Here is a 14,793-nt window from a genome sequence, read left to right on the forward strand (position 1 = left end):
AAAGTTATTGATCATGTATTGCAATATGACAGGCTCTGATAATGCAGAAGATTTTGTATGCATAAGGAATATATAAGCTTAAGATGACATAGCAACAATGATATTTAGCTATGGGGAATAGATTGAACAGTGGGTGGGTTTGTGACAACCCATGAGGGAGGAAGTACTAGGAGGTAAGATGGTGCAGGGTGAGCTGAGACAAGACAGGTGCGCTGGAGAGATTGAGGTCACGTAATAATTATAACAATGATATTTAGCTATGGGGAATAGATTGAACAGTGGGTGGGTTTGTGACAACCCATGAGGGAGGAAGTACTAGGAGGTAAGATGGTGCAGGGTGAGCTGAGACAAGACAGGTGCGCTGGAGAGATTGAGGTCACGTGATAATTATGGGATATGGTAACTAAGGGGGTAACCAAGACAACTATATATGTGATGTGCCTCTTGAGGTAGCAACTAATTGTAATTCACATACCTCTTGAAGTATTAACCAATCATTGTTAATGAGGTTTTTGATAGGTGAATAGCTTTTCAAAGAAGCAGCCAAATGATATGCTTTTTAAGTAAGCTTGAAAAAGGTATATAAACTCTTGTATTTATTTTGTTGGGTTAGTCACTACCTTGATTGATTTCTTATTGTTTATAAGCACACTTACAAATGATTTACAAATGTTTATAAAGCAGGTTAATGGGTTCTTAATAATATGCTTATGAATGGTTACTTATTGTTTATAAGCACACTATGGAAGGTGAACTGCTGGGTTAGGATGGGAGAGAGGCGCATTGGGTAGGCAAGAGAACTGTGTGTACGTGCTTCTTTTCAGAGGGGTCCAGGTTGTGGGTTGTTTTTTGACACGTATCGTAAGTTAAGTCACTGGTGACCAGACGACATTGGGGCAACTGGACTAGCAAATACAGACAAGAAGAATTCAGGAGTCTGTCAAGACAAGAATAACTGGCTGAGGTTAAGGGAGACGTAGGATGTACAAGAAGAGGGAACAGATTTGACTAGAAGATGCTTGCTGCAAAAGAGGAAGCCAAAGTTATTGATCATGTATTGCAATATGACAGGCTCTGATAATGCAGAAGATTTTGTATGCATAAGGAATATATAAGCTTAAGATGACATAGCAACAATGATATTTAGCTATGGGGAATAGATTGAACAGTGGGTGGGTTTGTGACAACCCATGAGGGAGGAAGTACTAGGAGGTAAGATGGTGCAGGGTGAGCTGAGACAAGACAGGTGCGCTGGAGAGATTGAGGTCACGTGATAATTATGGGATATGGTAACTAAGGGGGTAACCAAGACAACTATATATGTGATGTGCCTCTTGAGGTAGCAACTAATTGTATTCACATAAGTATTAACCAATCATTGTTAATGAGGTTTTTGATAGGTGAATAGCTTTTCAAAGAAGCAGCCAAATGATATGCTTTTTAAGTAAGCTTGAAAAAGGTATATAAACTCTTGTATTTATTTTGTTGGGTTAGTCACTACCTTGGGACGGGGACACTGTTGCTTTTGCTTTTTTCCTGCCTATTAAAGAAACGAACATTACGTTACGGAGTCTCGATCTGAATCATTTCCAAGCACTTCATCAAATATTTCCAGTAAGAAACACTGGTCGGCTGATTAGTAATAGAGGTAGTGATTTTTTTTTTTATCTTCCATTAATCACAGAATCCAAAAATAGATGCAAACTAGAACAGAGCATGAGGAGGGCAAACTGCTTGTGGAAAAACTGAGACAGAACCCTCCCAAACACTAGGGAATGAAAATCCAAAACTACAAACACAGAGAATAAAAGACCATAAAAATGAAACAGGAGAGACCAGACCTAAGCATGGTTCAAACTCACACCCAACAGGTTCTCTGAGCCACACACTCAGCCCACTGAGCTATGCGGTAATAATGAAGCAGAATGAACACACAGGGGTAAAGGACTGAATGACAGAGAACAGGATGGCCAGCAACACCTACTGGCCAAACAGGGAAGAGACACAAGGACCCGGCTTGGACAGTACTGTACCAATCCTGACAAAGGCTGGTTAATGAGTTCTCAATAACATACTTACGAATGTTTACTTATTGTTTATAAGCACACTTAGAATACGTTTGAAAGGTAGGTTAATAGGTTCTATAGGTCTGCTTCTTAAAAATGAATTAACTTTTACCCCTTAGGAGTCTGAAGGTGTTTTGGAGCCCTGAAGAGATTCTGACATGTCCTGACATTTGTGCATTTTTCAGTTACTTATAAACATATAAATGTCTAAAGTCTGATAACATTGTACACATTTGTGTACAAGACTTTTGTGACCTGGATCTTGTAGTGTAGAGGTTTTACTTCAAAATGATGTGACAATCATCTCACTCACTCATTTACAGAAAACAATACATTCATTTAAATTTTCTAAGACACTTTTTGTTTAGAAAGGCCATATGCGAGGAGGTGGGAATGCTCATGAATAATGCTGTAGTTCACACCAGAGAAGACAAAGACCTGCATAATGAGCTGTATAATTACCCCTTTCAGTCAGGTATGGGACAGAGGAAAGAACTACAAGAAAATAATTTGAGGACAGAAACATATTTCTTGGTTTGTGGTTTATTTAGCATGCATGTCCCGATGTGAGGTGCTGGTGAAGGCAAGGGTGATGCAGACACATTCCTACAAACAAATAAATAAAAAAATGTTTACACCCGAAATGTTTGTGCTAAATAACATTACCGATAGCAGTATTATAGGCTAATCAAAACGGAGCCAAATATATATTAGCAACCATAATCTAAAGCTATCCAAAACGAGGTGAAATACATTAGAACATTTACAAACATCTGTAAACTCCATAAGGCATTATCTTAGCCACCAGGAAACAACATGTTTGCTACATAAGGCAGCATGTTAGCAGAGTTATCTACATGCTACACTAACCTATGTAAATGGAATTGAAAGCCAATGTTTCACATAAGCTGACAAAAGCTAGCTGAAGTGAGGAAAATATTTACTAATATTAGTTTAATATTATCAAAGTAAGAGTTATATAAGACTTAATAACTTACCCCAGGGCTGTCAAGTTTTGAAGACAGGCAAGAGTGACATTCCACAGGATGCCTTTTCATTGGTTGTTGTGTTGTATTTTACCCAGATACAATAGTACTATTTTCTGATTGGCTATTGTGTACACCCTGTCTTTTTTTTTGATTGGCTGACAGGCTCTTGGGGCAAATCTTGTCCGACTTCAACGTCATAAAAGAGGCTTGTTTCCGACGGGAAGCGACGTTTTTCTTGACGTTTCGTAACGTTTTCATCCGAGTTCCGACTTGGAGAGAAATAGTCGAACGCACCATAATGTCACTCAACTCAGAATTTCCGAGATCCGAGAGAAAAACGAACGCACCATTAGACTGTATGTGTTTTTAAGCTGGTGGGCGTGGCCTTATACGCATGCTGCCCGGACTGTTTTCCGTGTGAATGGCTGTGGCCGTGCCCTGCCTCGGGTCATTAGCAGATAATGAAGTGCGACAGAAATTCTGTGCCTCTCCTTGGTTTCACATGAATTACATAAACTGAAAATATTTATTTTTAATTTTAATTGCTTTATTTAAAAGTAGACACTTTAAGCTTTCTATAGATATATTTCTCATGTCTGTCTGTGCAGTATTCGCGGAGTTTCAGTTCATTTTAGTGACGTGTTTGAAAAAGATTTTCGCGGAGACTGAGACAGCTGAAAGCGCACCCTGTTTATTTTCTTTATTTTACAAAAGCACAATATTTCGTGGATATTGTGAGCATACATGAATAAAAGTAGACCATTTACAGATTAAAATGATGTACTACACTTACGTGTATGATCAAACATGACGACGCATTTTAAGTTCTTTTCACGGTTACCAGAAAAAAATGCAAGTGTCCCCGCCGGCGGGTCCGCCGACTCCTAAGGGTTAAAGGTCATTATACACATGTAAAACTAAGGAGAAGGCACATTTCAGGTGGGCAATTTACACGTTTAATCTGCACGAAGGACCTTGTGCACTGGTCCCAAATGACGGATGACTTTAAATGGGTGAGCACTGCTATCCTGTTGCTGTGATGATGGATTTTATATCATGAGATCCAGTTGGGAGAGCTTTTACTGAGGGTGGACAGGCACTGAGTGAAATGCAAAGCATGGAAAACAGGCCAGAGCAGTAACTCCAGGCATTAATAGTAGAGCAGGGCAGTTGCTTGAACATTCAAATCAGTGTTGGTCAGACTGAAAACTTGTGCTTGGAATCGGTTGCTGTATTTTTCACGACTGTATACAGAACTCCCTCGACCTTCTCGTCCTTCTGTGAGCGTACACTGTGATCTCGTTTGTACCTTGTTGGCCAGTTCTGATCTGGTTTGGCGCGGAACTGTGTCCTATAAGTCTGGCAGAGCTACTTTACTCTTCTGGGACTCTCTCCTGTTACTTTAGCTGTCTGGAGGCTGCTTCTTTGCCAGAATGCATAAGCCGCTGGCACGCGTGCTTTGTCACTGGGTGGCCTGATCTTCTGGGCCTCAGTGTACCTTTTAAGGTGTGTCCTTCAGTTGTTTTTGTCAATGGTTCTTTCACTATTCTATTCGAAGGAGACCATCTTGATGCCTGGTCCATTGCTCCTCTGTACAAACAACTTGCATCTCTCATCCCTTTATTCCTATTGTATCTGTAAATTCAGGTACAGTTTGTCCATATATTCTTCCTACACTTTATAATATTAATATGGTAATTACCACAGTAATTGCACTGGCACACTCACCCCAGTACTGATTATTTATATTCACACTCGGCAAGACAAATGGCAGATGCATTGAGAATTCAGTCACTTTATGAAAGTCTGACTGCAATCGGCAGAGAATGTGTCCCTGGTCATGTCTGTCACATGCTGAACGACAATTTATCACAAAAAGAAAGGTTACCAAAGTCAGACAGTATATGCTTTTTATGAAGTTCTATTCTGCATTTCCCTACCATTTCTTTGTATCAATCTAGCTCTCCCTGCCAGTCTTATTTTCTTCTTCAATCAATATCTTTAGACCTTCTATAATGTACATCATTTTAATCCTTTCTCTTCATCTCTTTTTCCGCCATTAGTTTATAAGTCTGTTGTATATGTCTTGTTCCACAGATGAATATCTTACCTGACTTCTTTCCAGGCAATGATGTTAGATTCCCCACATTTTTTTTCTTTCAGCAGTAATTTTATGGAACAACAAAAGACAACCTGCTTAGGACTGAGTAAAGAGGGGGAACCAGGACACCACCAGATCAAGCTTCCACCAAACTAAAGCTTGTACCGCCAGCAGAACTTATCACAGGTTGTGTATGTGTCCTTGACAGCCCATTCCGTGTAACTCTGGCTCCCCCTGGAGGACCAGAGGAGACACACAAGAAAGAGCTGTCACCTTCTGGCCTAACTTGGTCCTGAAGTGCATTTGCCCCTTGGAACTGGAAGGAGCTCTTCCAAAAAGAGTTATTCACATCAGTTGTTGGTATTATTATATTCACTCCATAGTACACTGCAGCTTACGCATATGAAAGACCTCACTTGTCTGCGTGCTACAAATTTGTGTTTCTCGTGGATGCATATTTCATTTTTCCTGTTGATACTGCTTCGATATGCACACACACACACAAAGTAAACATGCATTGGGAAGTCTGAGGATCCAGGACGTCGTTACATTATGCCGTCTATATGCCGGCTAGGGGTCGGCATTAACTTGACGGCACCCAATGAAATAATAATAGGCCTATAAAAACGGAATGATACCTGCGCTATATGGATTGCTGTAGATAGTTCATATAGAGACTGAGAGACTGAACGGGGAAATATGTAAATGTGGACAGGGGACTGTTTGTGTTTGTATTTTGCTTTGAACAGCTTTGTGTTGTGGTTCTCTGGGACAGTGGACCTCCATGCATTTTGCATTTGAAAAACGATTGTAGGCATGGTGATCTGGAGCCCCCGTGAGGGAAGCAGGCCCCCCCCCCGAGAGTGGGTGTTGTGTCGGGTGTACTGTATTTATTCCTGTGGTGACATTTGGGTTTTCCATAAAACCAACAGGCTATATTTCTGACGACGGTAGCCCGTATTCGAAGCAGGTGCATTGCGCGTGCTGTGGATTGTATTTTGGCACTGTCTCTGGCGTTAGGGGAAGGGGGGGAGGGTGAGTCACCTAAACTCCCCACGCCTTTCAATATAGACTATCGAAATATTGAGATGAACACAAAGGCCGATACTATGTTTTTAATTTGTCGAGATTAAATGGGAAAATAACATGTAATGAGATTTAGAACTCCGTTAGAGCCAAGAAAAATGATCAGTTTGTCAGTCATAGCTTGTAAGACCTTAACAGCAAGTCTTAGTTTTATTAAAGAAACAAGTCTACTGTACCCTGGAACAGTAAACATCACACTCATTAACATTTATCATTGTGGCTACGAGCAGAAAAAAACAAAAATCATATATGTTTTTCGGTGTCAAACCATAAGTAAAATAAACGCCAACAACACGACTCTGAGCAGTTCTCGCCACTAGAGGGCACTGTTTGCCTCTAACATGGGTTTGGGCGATTCTCACCAGGTTGTTCAGCGTTTCCTCCACTATGCTGCGTTGTGGCTCAACGAATAAACTGAAATCAAGCGTATAATATTATATATGAAAGCAATTTACTTCGTGTAGAAATGCGTCGTCTGTCCCACACTTAATCAGAAATATTCGTTTAAAAAAAAATCTAGTTGGAAATCCGATTGCAGAAAAAAAGTACTTACTGAAATTCCGCATAGTGTCGTTTTGTTTAATCATTTTCCATTATACCACCATATACTATAGTGCCTAGGTCCGCCATTGTGAGATTTTAATGAAGGACACCTAGATTAAACATGTAATGATAATCTCAAAATCACGCAGTGCACAGTCCCAAAAAAAAAATCGCGCGGACGTTTCTGTGTCACATCAGATCTTAAATCTGACCTTCAATGCCGCTCTTCACCCATGAAGAAGACGTCCCGTGAGAGTTAGTTACCGGCAGATTTTCAATAAAAAAGGCATATATTGAGGAAATCCCCCATGCGAATTGCATCCATCAGGTTGTCCGTGTGGTTCACGTTTGTCAGCTTTTCTTTCCCATGCGTATGCTGCCGTGTCCACCAAAATACAGGGAAAAGATTCATTGTGAGTGTAATTTCGCAAATATGATTAGTTTATCAAACGGGTGCATATGTTTTTGAAAAGTCTATTATTAATTTACAAGCGTTGCGAGCGGTCAGAGAATTGATTTGGTGTAATTGGCCACGGAGGGAGTCCACAGCAGTTTGTGATTTTTAGAGTATTCTGGAAAAATTAGATGTCAGTGCAAATGTGAGAGTCCTCTTCGATTTTCCGAAAGATATAATGAATTTGTGAATATTAAGCATAATATTTCCACGATCGGAGGTATGTTGTTTTTATTACATGAAACCAAGGTTTGGGTTCTTTTTTTAAACCAGATTACGGAGGCGAGTCGGATTTGTAGAAGAACCAGCGCTGCGGTTATTTAACCTTGGAAACCTGTGGCGAAGAGGTTTGATCGGGGATCAAGGTCGCGTCGGTGACAAGGTCGTGTGTGCTGCTGCGTCTGACAGCTGTCTTTGGAGCAATCCTGTGTTGGTACGTTAAACCTGCGTCTCGGGTGTGAAAGGGCAGGAGATGATGCTAAAATCCCCTGCAACAGGTGAGCAGCACGACTCCGGTTACCTGCGACCACAGTCGTAGGTTTAGTGTCCTGGAATAAGCTGGTGTCTCCTTTCCTTAAGGGAAAAATAGCTGGTTTAAATTCAACAGCACTAATTCCTATACTAACCGCAGCCCCTTCACACACCGTTTTGAAGTAGTTCCACACTCTTGAGCATGACACAAATTTGCAGCCGATTTAGAGGTGCTCTTTCACTGTGTCAGTTTCTGTTTGACTGAGAATGCTCGCGCAACGCATGAAAGCTGCCTCCCGCCCTGGCCACGTGCCTCGTCTGCTGCTTCTGGCAGATATTGCATGCATATTGCCTGCAATGCAGTCTTAAATGTCAGCATAAATAAACGGAGCAGGATTATAAATCTGTATCTAACCCCAAGCATTAAAAAAATTATCGTAGCCAAGTGACGTGAGCAAAATAAATAGTAAAAGTTCACCAGCAGTACTTGTGTTTACCACCACTCAAACCATGCACGGGACCCCAAGAATTAGGGGCCCCCTGTCGGCCACAAACAGTCACTACACTAGAGCTTGTGGGGAATCCCATTGTGAGGCCCATTGAGTTTTTGATTGAGGCCTTAGTAACAACTAACTCACCCCTGCTTGTGAATGGTATCTTGAGAACAGTCAGTATACATGAATATACAGTATACATGTGTTGTTTAACGTCCTTCCGCACAGAGCCTGATCGCATATACACCCAAAGTCCCATAAGGCTAAAATAGAGCTCAAATATCCTGATCGACTAACGGGATGCAACAGACATAAGTGGTGATCATGCACCATGGGAAGCTGGTGTAATCGGAGCCGTATGATCAATGGTATCGTACCTATCTAACTTATAATACCCATAAAACTTAATGGCGTTAATAAACATGTATACTATGCATTCATGTGCTTAACATAATTTTCTTCATTATTTTTATTATAAGAATTATCTCTGCCATTTCGGCAGCCCGGGTACAGTATAGTTGCAGTGCAGCCTATAGGTTTTATGTTGTGTGTATGATATTCGTCCAAGTCACCTAACGTCCAATCGGACAAAACATAACCCAGGCGTTAAGTGACGCATGTCCTGCACTCCGTTTACATTAACTGGGAGTGCTACGGTGAACGCGGACATTGATCTGTGGAGGGGACCACGCCTGTGCCAAGAGCTGGAGAATTGTGCATCAACCATGATGGATCAACACCACTCATTAACAGAGGTCCATCCGTCCGTCTGTCCATCCATCCATTCATCCATCCATTCTTTGTGGGGATTAACAGAAATACCTCTTTTTACTCTTTAAATAGTGTATTTGAAGTCAGCAAAAGTTACTTTTATCATGCTGTTCCGAAATCCCTCAGGATTTTTGCATTGGCAACTATTGCCATTATTCAACACATCAGTGGATTTTGGGCACTTGATTTGATGTGGTTAGGTGTAAGGAAAATGCTTCATTTGAAATGTGTTTCTATGGTATTTTAGATTGAAATAAAAATATATGAAATAAAACCAAGCACAATGTGACAAAATTAATATTATTGGCTGTGTTTTGTAAACCTGACTATTACTTCATGTTAGCCTCTATTTGGAATTCTGTTCCTTCGATACAGTCTTGCATTTCTGCGCATGTATCATTCTCGTTGCATTTGAATATCTATATTTAGTCCTCATGGACACATACACAAGAGAAAACACAAAACAAGAAATATTTGGTAGGCACACTTCATCCTGACACTCTGGAATATGATTTAATTTGTCCTCATTAAAAGCTTAAAAGTCCATGAATAAGTAATAATTAAATATGATTTTTTTAGGTTTTATGTGTTACGTGTGTTTTGGTCAGATGTAAAAAAATGCTCCCCTAAAGCATCCTTGTGCTCCACCCCCCCCCCCCCCCCATAGCAAATCTGTGGTTTACACATGGTTCAAGATCAGGCTGTACATCAATTGCTGCAAGGAAGAAAAAAACATTGGACCTTTGAGAGGGTTGTTAGGAAATGACAGTGGATGTGGGTTGTTTCAGGCCAGTGCTAATTGAATATGTAAGCAAAAGGAAACTTAAAAAAAGAAGGAGAAGAAAGGAATCCTGGGAATCCAGTCCCTGTGGTTTAATTATTTTAATTATCGTCCTCTTTTTAGATATCCGGGGGAAAAAATGGGGGCTATTACAGGACGCCCATTTGGGTTAATCTGATTAAAAAGTGAGACTGAGAGAGAGATAAAAGAGTGCGGGTGTCAGAGCCAATCAGGGGAGTTACAGCGGCTGCTTGGGAACTGGGCCGTTGGCGGGGTGAGGCCGCCGGGCGCCTCCATGCAAAACACCTCACTCTTCCTCTTTTTTTATTATTCTTCATTGCCATCAAACAGACGTTGCCCTAATTTCTCCCCTCCTTCTCTGCCCCGGCTGCATATTAACAGACACTATGCTTTTGTGCTGAGGTATGGCAGGATAAAATTGCTTAATGGGAGATGATGAAATTGTTTAGAAACCGCTAAAGGTGCAACCGGCGCGTCGAGTCTCCTTGTCACTATTCTGTTTCAAAGACTGGCCCGTCCTATTTTTGGCAACAATTAAATCAAAGAGGTAAGGGCCACTTAAAAATGTTTGTTTGAATTAGTTGATTTGTTTGTCGTCTTAAATACTGAGCAGCACTTCAGTAATGTTGCACAAACGGTCCCATTTCTGTTTGGTAAAATGCTCTAGGTTCAGTTCCCCCAAATCTATACATGAAAGGCAGAAATGGTGCTTGCTACCCGTTTTCTGGAATACTGCATTTCCATAATGGCGTGCAACTGCTGAACCGCTGCTCCCCACGATGGGAATGGCTCCCAGCACTGTGACCTGACCTGACGTTTGGGGTTTGAGTCTCTGCATGTTACGTTAATGGGGTTTTTGGGTTGGTGCGGAGCCCCGAATAGGCTGTCCGAACATGGTCCTGTCACTGGAGTGGGATTTGCCAGGGATCCATGTGCTTTGGGTTTGCCCAGGCCTGTGTGAGTGTGTATCTATCACTCCCCCTGCTGGTGCTTTCTGTCTTCCCCGGCAGTCTTTCCTCAAGGTGACATTTCAATGCAGACCTGCATACATGGCCAACCAGCACAGAAACACCCCCCCCCCCCGCCCCCCCGCCGCCCCCAGTCCAAACCCGACCCCCAGTCTTCAACTTCCTGCTGGGCTGAGTGACACTAGGGTCAGTGCCTAAATACACTGTCCTGTCTCACATGAGGGTAGGGGGGAATTGCTGCACCCGTCAAAACACTCAGTTCACCTCAGCTGACGAAATGTCATTCGGGCTGAAAAAAACGTGCTTAGCGGCCTTTTCGCTACACCTCACCCCAACCAGTGGGTCAGTGGAGGAGATGAAAGGAGGCTTGTTTGGACAGGAACCTGAGCAGCGAGCGTCACACACACCATCTTCTCTTTCGACTCACGTCGTCCTTCTTTTTTGCCCATTCCCTCGCTGACAAATATGGAACTCCTGGGTGTAATGGCTCCTCTGTGCTGCGTCAACCCCCCCCCCCCCCTTCCTACCCCACCACCCCAGGTGAGTAGAAACTTCTAGAATCTATCCCGCCACACACAGACACACCAGCCTGTCTCACTATGGCATCAGACTGGCGTGATAGAAACACCTATCTAATCCACGGAGAGTTCATTTTTATTTTTTATCGACTCTTTGATCTTCGTCCACCCGGTGGCTCATGTTGGCCTTGAAGGAGAAGGACAAAGGCTGGGCTGCGGTCCTTGGGGTTTGGTGAACCTGTCTGATCTTCTCAAGGTACCGGGTGGGGGTCCCTGTTGCCCCCCACGCGTTCCATGCCACCCCACCGGCTTCCTCGCAGCTGCAGCAAAGTCTGTGTCGCTGCGTTGGGAAGATGAGCATCCAGATGCATGCTGGGATTCTCCTATCCTGCTGCTGCAACCCCACCCCCCGCCACTCAGCTTCAAGGTCAGCTTGTATCCCTCCGCCCGTTGATTGGAATTTAAATTGGCTGCATTCAGTTATGCCGTTCAGGCCCACGGTAGCTTCCTCATACCCCGGGGCGCCTGCCACATTTAGGGAATCTTTTCCTGGCCACGTCGGAATCTCTGCCAGCAGGGAGTCAGGCTGGTGTCACAGTCCAACAGCAGCGTCCCAGATCTCAGCCAATCGGACTGCGCCATCGGGTATCACGTGATCCTCGGTGCTTTAAACTTTCGACGAATGCGGCGGGTGCCGTCTGTTTCGACGCCCGCTCTGTGCCGCCAGTGAATGGGCGGGTAAATGAAGCGTAAACCAAGGGGGTCTTCAGGCCCAAGTCGCCGCAATGAAACCGCCCCCGCAAATCACGCTTCTTGGAATGGAGCGTGCTGAGGAGGGGAGCAGGCTGCGTGTGCCAGCCATTGCCGGATCCGGCGCGGTTCTGTGCGCACGCCGCCGGCCCTTTAAGGTTACCGCGGCGACGCTTGGCGGCGTAGCGCGACACGATTCTGGAGCCGATCAATAACTTGCACGCCGGTGGGGGAGGAGCTGCGGGTTTCCTAGCGGGATAGAACTTCAGGTGGGGGGTTCTTGGGGGGTGGGGGGGGTCTGTGCGCTTGCATATGTTAATCCTCCGGCTGAACGATGATCAAAGGCTGGAACAAGCCGGGCGCCTCTCCTGGCCTCAGGCAAACTGCGCTATCCAGCAGTCAGGAAGCTGCCCCAGAGAAGTAAACAGACAGTTATAAAAATCAATATGGCGGGTTTAAGTTCCGCTAGGGTAAGTGTCTGCGGTGGGTGTTTGGGGCAGGGGGGGTTACTCTGAGGGTATAAGCCCAGGATAGAGAGTAAGTGTGTTTACCACATTTAAGTAGTGGTTTCCATGGCTAAAGCCTTCTCTTGTTGTCTAGTTGTCCTCCAGGGCTCTCCATTCCCCAGCATCAACATCATATTTCACTTCTGTATTTTGGCAGGAATGTGTCAGCGCAAGTGAAACGTTAAGAACAGAAACACACGGTCCGCTCAGGGCTGACCCAGGGCCCGGCAGCTTCTTTCTGTTTATAAACGCAGCGACGCCTTATTCGGGAAGCGAACACGTGTCCGGCTGCTGCAGTCGTCGTGACGATTAGGTGTCCTGGCCGATGCCTCTATTGAAAGTGACGTCCAGTTTCATCCCTGTTGCACCTGATGCCTACTGGTGGATTGCTGCCCGACAGTGGGAGCTGCTAGTAGAATGTTCCAGAAACACACCTTCCAGAAACTCTCAAAATGATCCCCACCTCCACCCCGTACTGCATTAATGGAAGAAGAACTAATGGAAGCAGATCTTTTAAAGCGAAAGGCTACCTGAGGGCCTTAATTGTTTTATATGTTTATTGGTGGCTAATTCATAGTAATAGCTGTTCACAGTAAGAGCTGCTCCCCCTGCTGGCTGGGGGGTGTTGGATCACAGTGTGGGGATGTGCCGACAGGTAACAGAGAGTGTTCTGTTGGGTCTGGGCTGGAGGCTGCCTTCCTCTAACCGAGCGTGTTTTCAGCCGCTACCTATTTCTGTGTGGAACATAAATAAAATATTGCTTCACAGTTTTCAGGCTGTTGATCTGTTTCACTTGTGAAAAACGAAAGTCTGTACAATATAAAGAAACATAACGACAGAATCCAGAAACAACAAGGCAATAGATTAAACCAATTTAATGATATCGATGAAAAAAGTTTAGGGACCATTGGGACAATAAGCAACCAGTTTAGATGGCATTTCTTACCAATTGTTGAACTGACAAGCTTGAATGATGTAAAATAATCAACGATGATGATGATGAATCGCATCCAGGGTGCCCCTATCTTGTAGCCTGTTTTTTTGGGATAAGCAGTTATGGATAATATAAAATGATAATAGCTGCCTTTACGGTGGAACATGCTAAGCTGGTTGCACTCGCTCTGACTCGGACGTCCCCCTCTCAGGTACCAAAAGCGGCTGTGAAAGTCAGAACATGGCGGCCGTGGTGATCTGGCAGCTGGCAGGCGATCAAGGCGTGGGACGGCGATGGGCGAAGCAGGACCTGGGGGGCCCGATCGGCGGCACGCCGCGCCAGCTCCCTCAAGCTGCCCCCCGTGCGAGATTCTGGAACCGTGGCTGATGAAATATGCATGGGGGTCGTCCGGCACGGTGCCACCGGTACGTCGCGTTCTCTGGCTCTCCGTGCGTATTTATTTATTTTCTTTTTTTTGTTCTATGAACAAATAAAAGTGGCTACAGCAATTTTGTCTCAGAAATGATTCGCATGAGGAGGAAATGAAGGGTTGGAGGGGTCAGTTTTATTTTCCGACTGGCATCTCTATAGCCACCCTGCGACTGGCATGCTGTCCGGGGTGTCCTCTACTTCCTAGGATAGGTTCCAGGCCCCCTGTGATCCTGTACTGGGTAAGCAGTTTGGATGGATGAGTGGGTGGACTGATGGATGTTTAGAATCATTGTAATTGGCTTAAAGTACTTCTTGTGCTTAGACATTATACGTACAGCCTGCTTTATTTGCTTTGCAGAATTATTTATTGAAACTGGTTTTATGGGTCCTTAAAATTATCTGAATTAGAGTGGTTTGTGTCACTACTGGAACTCAAGCTGGATGGCATCCCGATGCTGTTGTGTAATGTGCAACTTAACAAGCTCCAGTCCTCCCACTTTGCTCGCAGACAAATTTTAAGCAAATTATAATGGTTGATTGAGTGCTTATTTCCAGATTTCCAATAGTATTACCCTTCCTGGGTCTTACACTCATAACCTCCCGGTCCAGTTCTATTGTCCACCACCTCACATGACACATTATATGCACTCGAATTGTAGGAACCAGCCACGTGTGAGGCAGTGGTTTAGACCTCTGATCAGAAGGCTGCTGGTTCTAATCCCATCCTCAGCAGAATAGTCGCATCTCTGTTGGATCCTAGAACAAGGCCCTTAATCTTTCACAAAATGTTCCAACGATGCTAGATAAATGGCTTGGGCCCCATACGTCATTCTCACCTGTATGTGGGTGTGTCTGGGATAAACGAAAGCATTCCAATACACCTGTACTTGTGCAGATGGCAAATAAAG

General features: G+C 43.9%; 1 long non-coding RNA gene across 1 annotated transcript; it reads left to right on the forward strand.

The window, feature by feature from the left end:
- Positions 1 to 7,113: 7,113 nt before the first annotated feature.
- LOC111843440 (uncharacterized) lies at positions 7,114 to 13,962 on the forward strand. The gene is made up of 3 exons (XR_002838162.1): positions 7,114 to 7,198; positions 7,513 to 7,672; positions 13,665 to 13,962. It is a non-coding gene; the product is annotated as an uncharacterized lncRNA (long non-coding RNA).
- Positions 13,963 to 14,793: the final 831 nt, after the last annotated feature.

Source organism: Paramormyrops kingsleyae, chromosome 7, assembly GCF_048594095.1.
Source record: "Paramormyrops kingsleyae isolate MSU_618 chromosome 7, PKINGS_0.4, whole genome shotgun sequence".
Classification (NCBI taxonomy): Eukaryota; Metazoa; Chordata; class Actinopteri; order Osteoglossiformes; family Mormyridae; genus Paramormyrops; species Paramormyrops kingsleyae.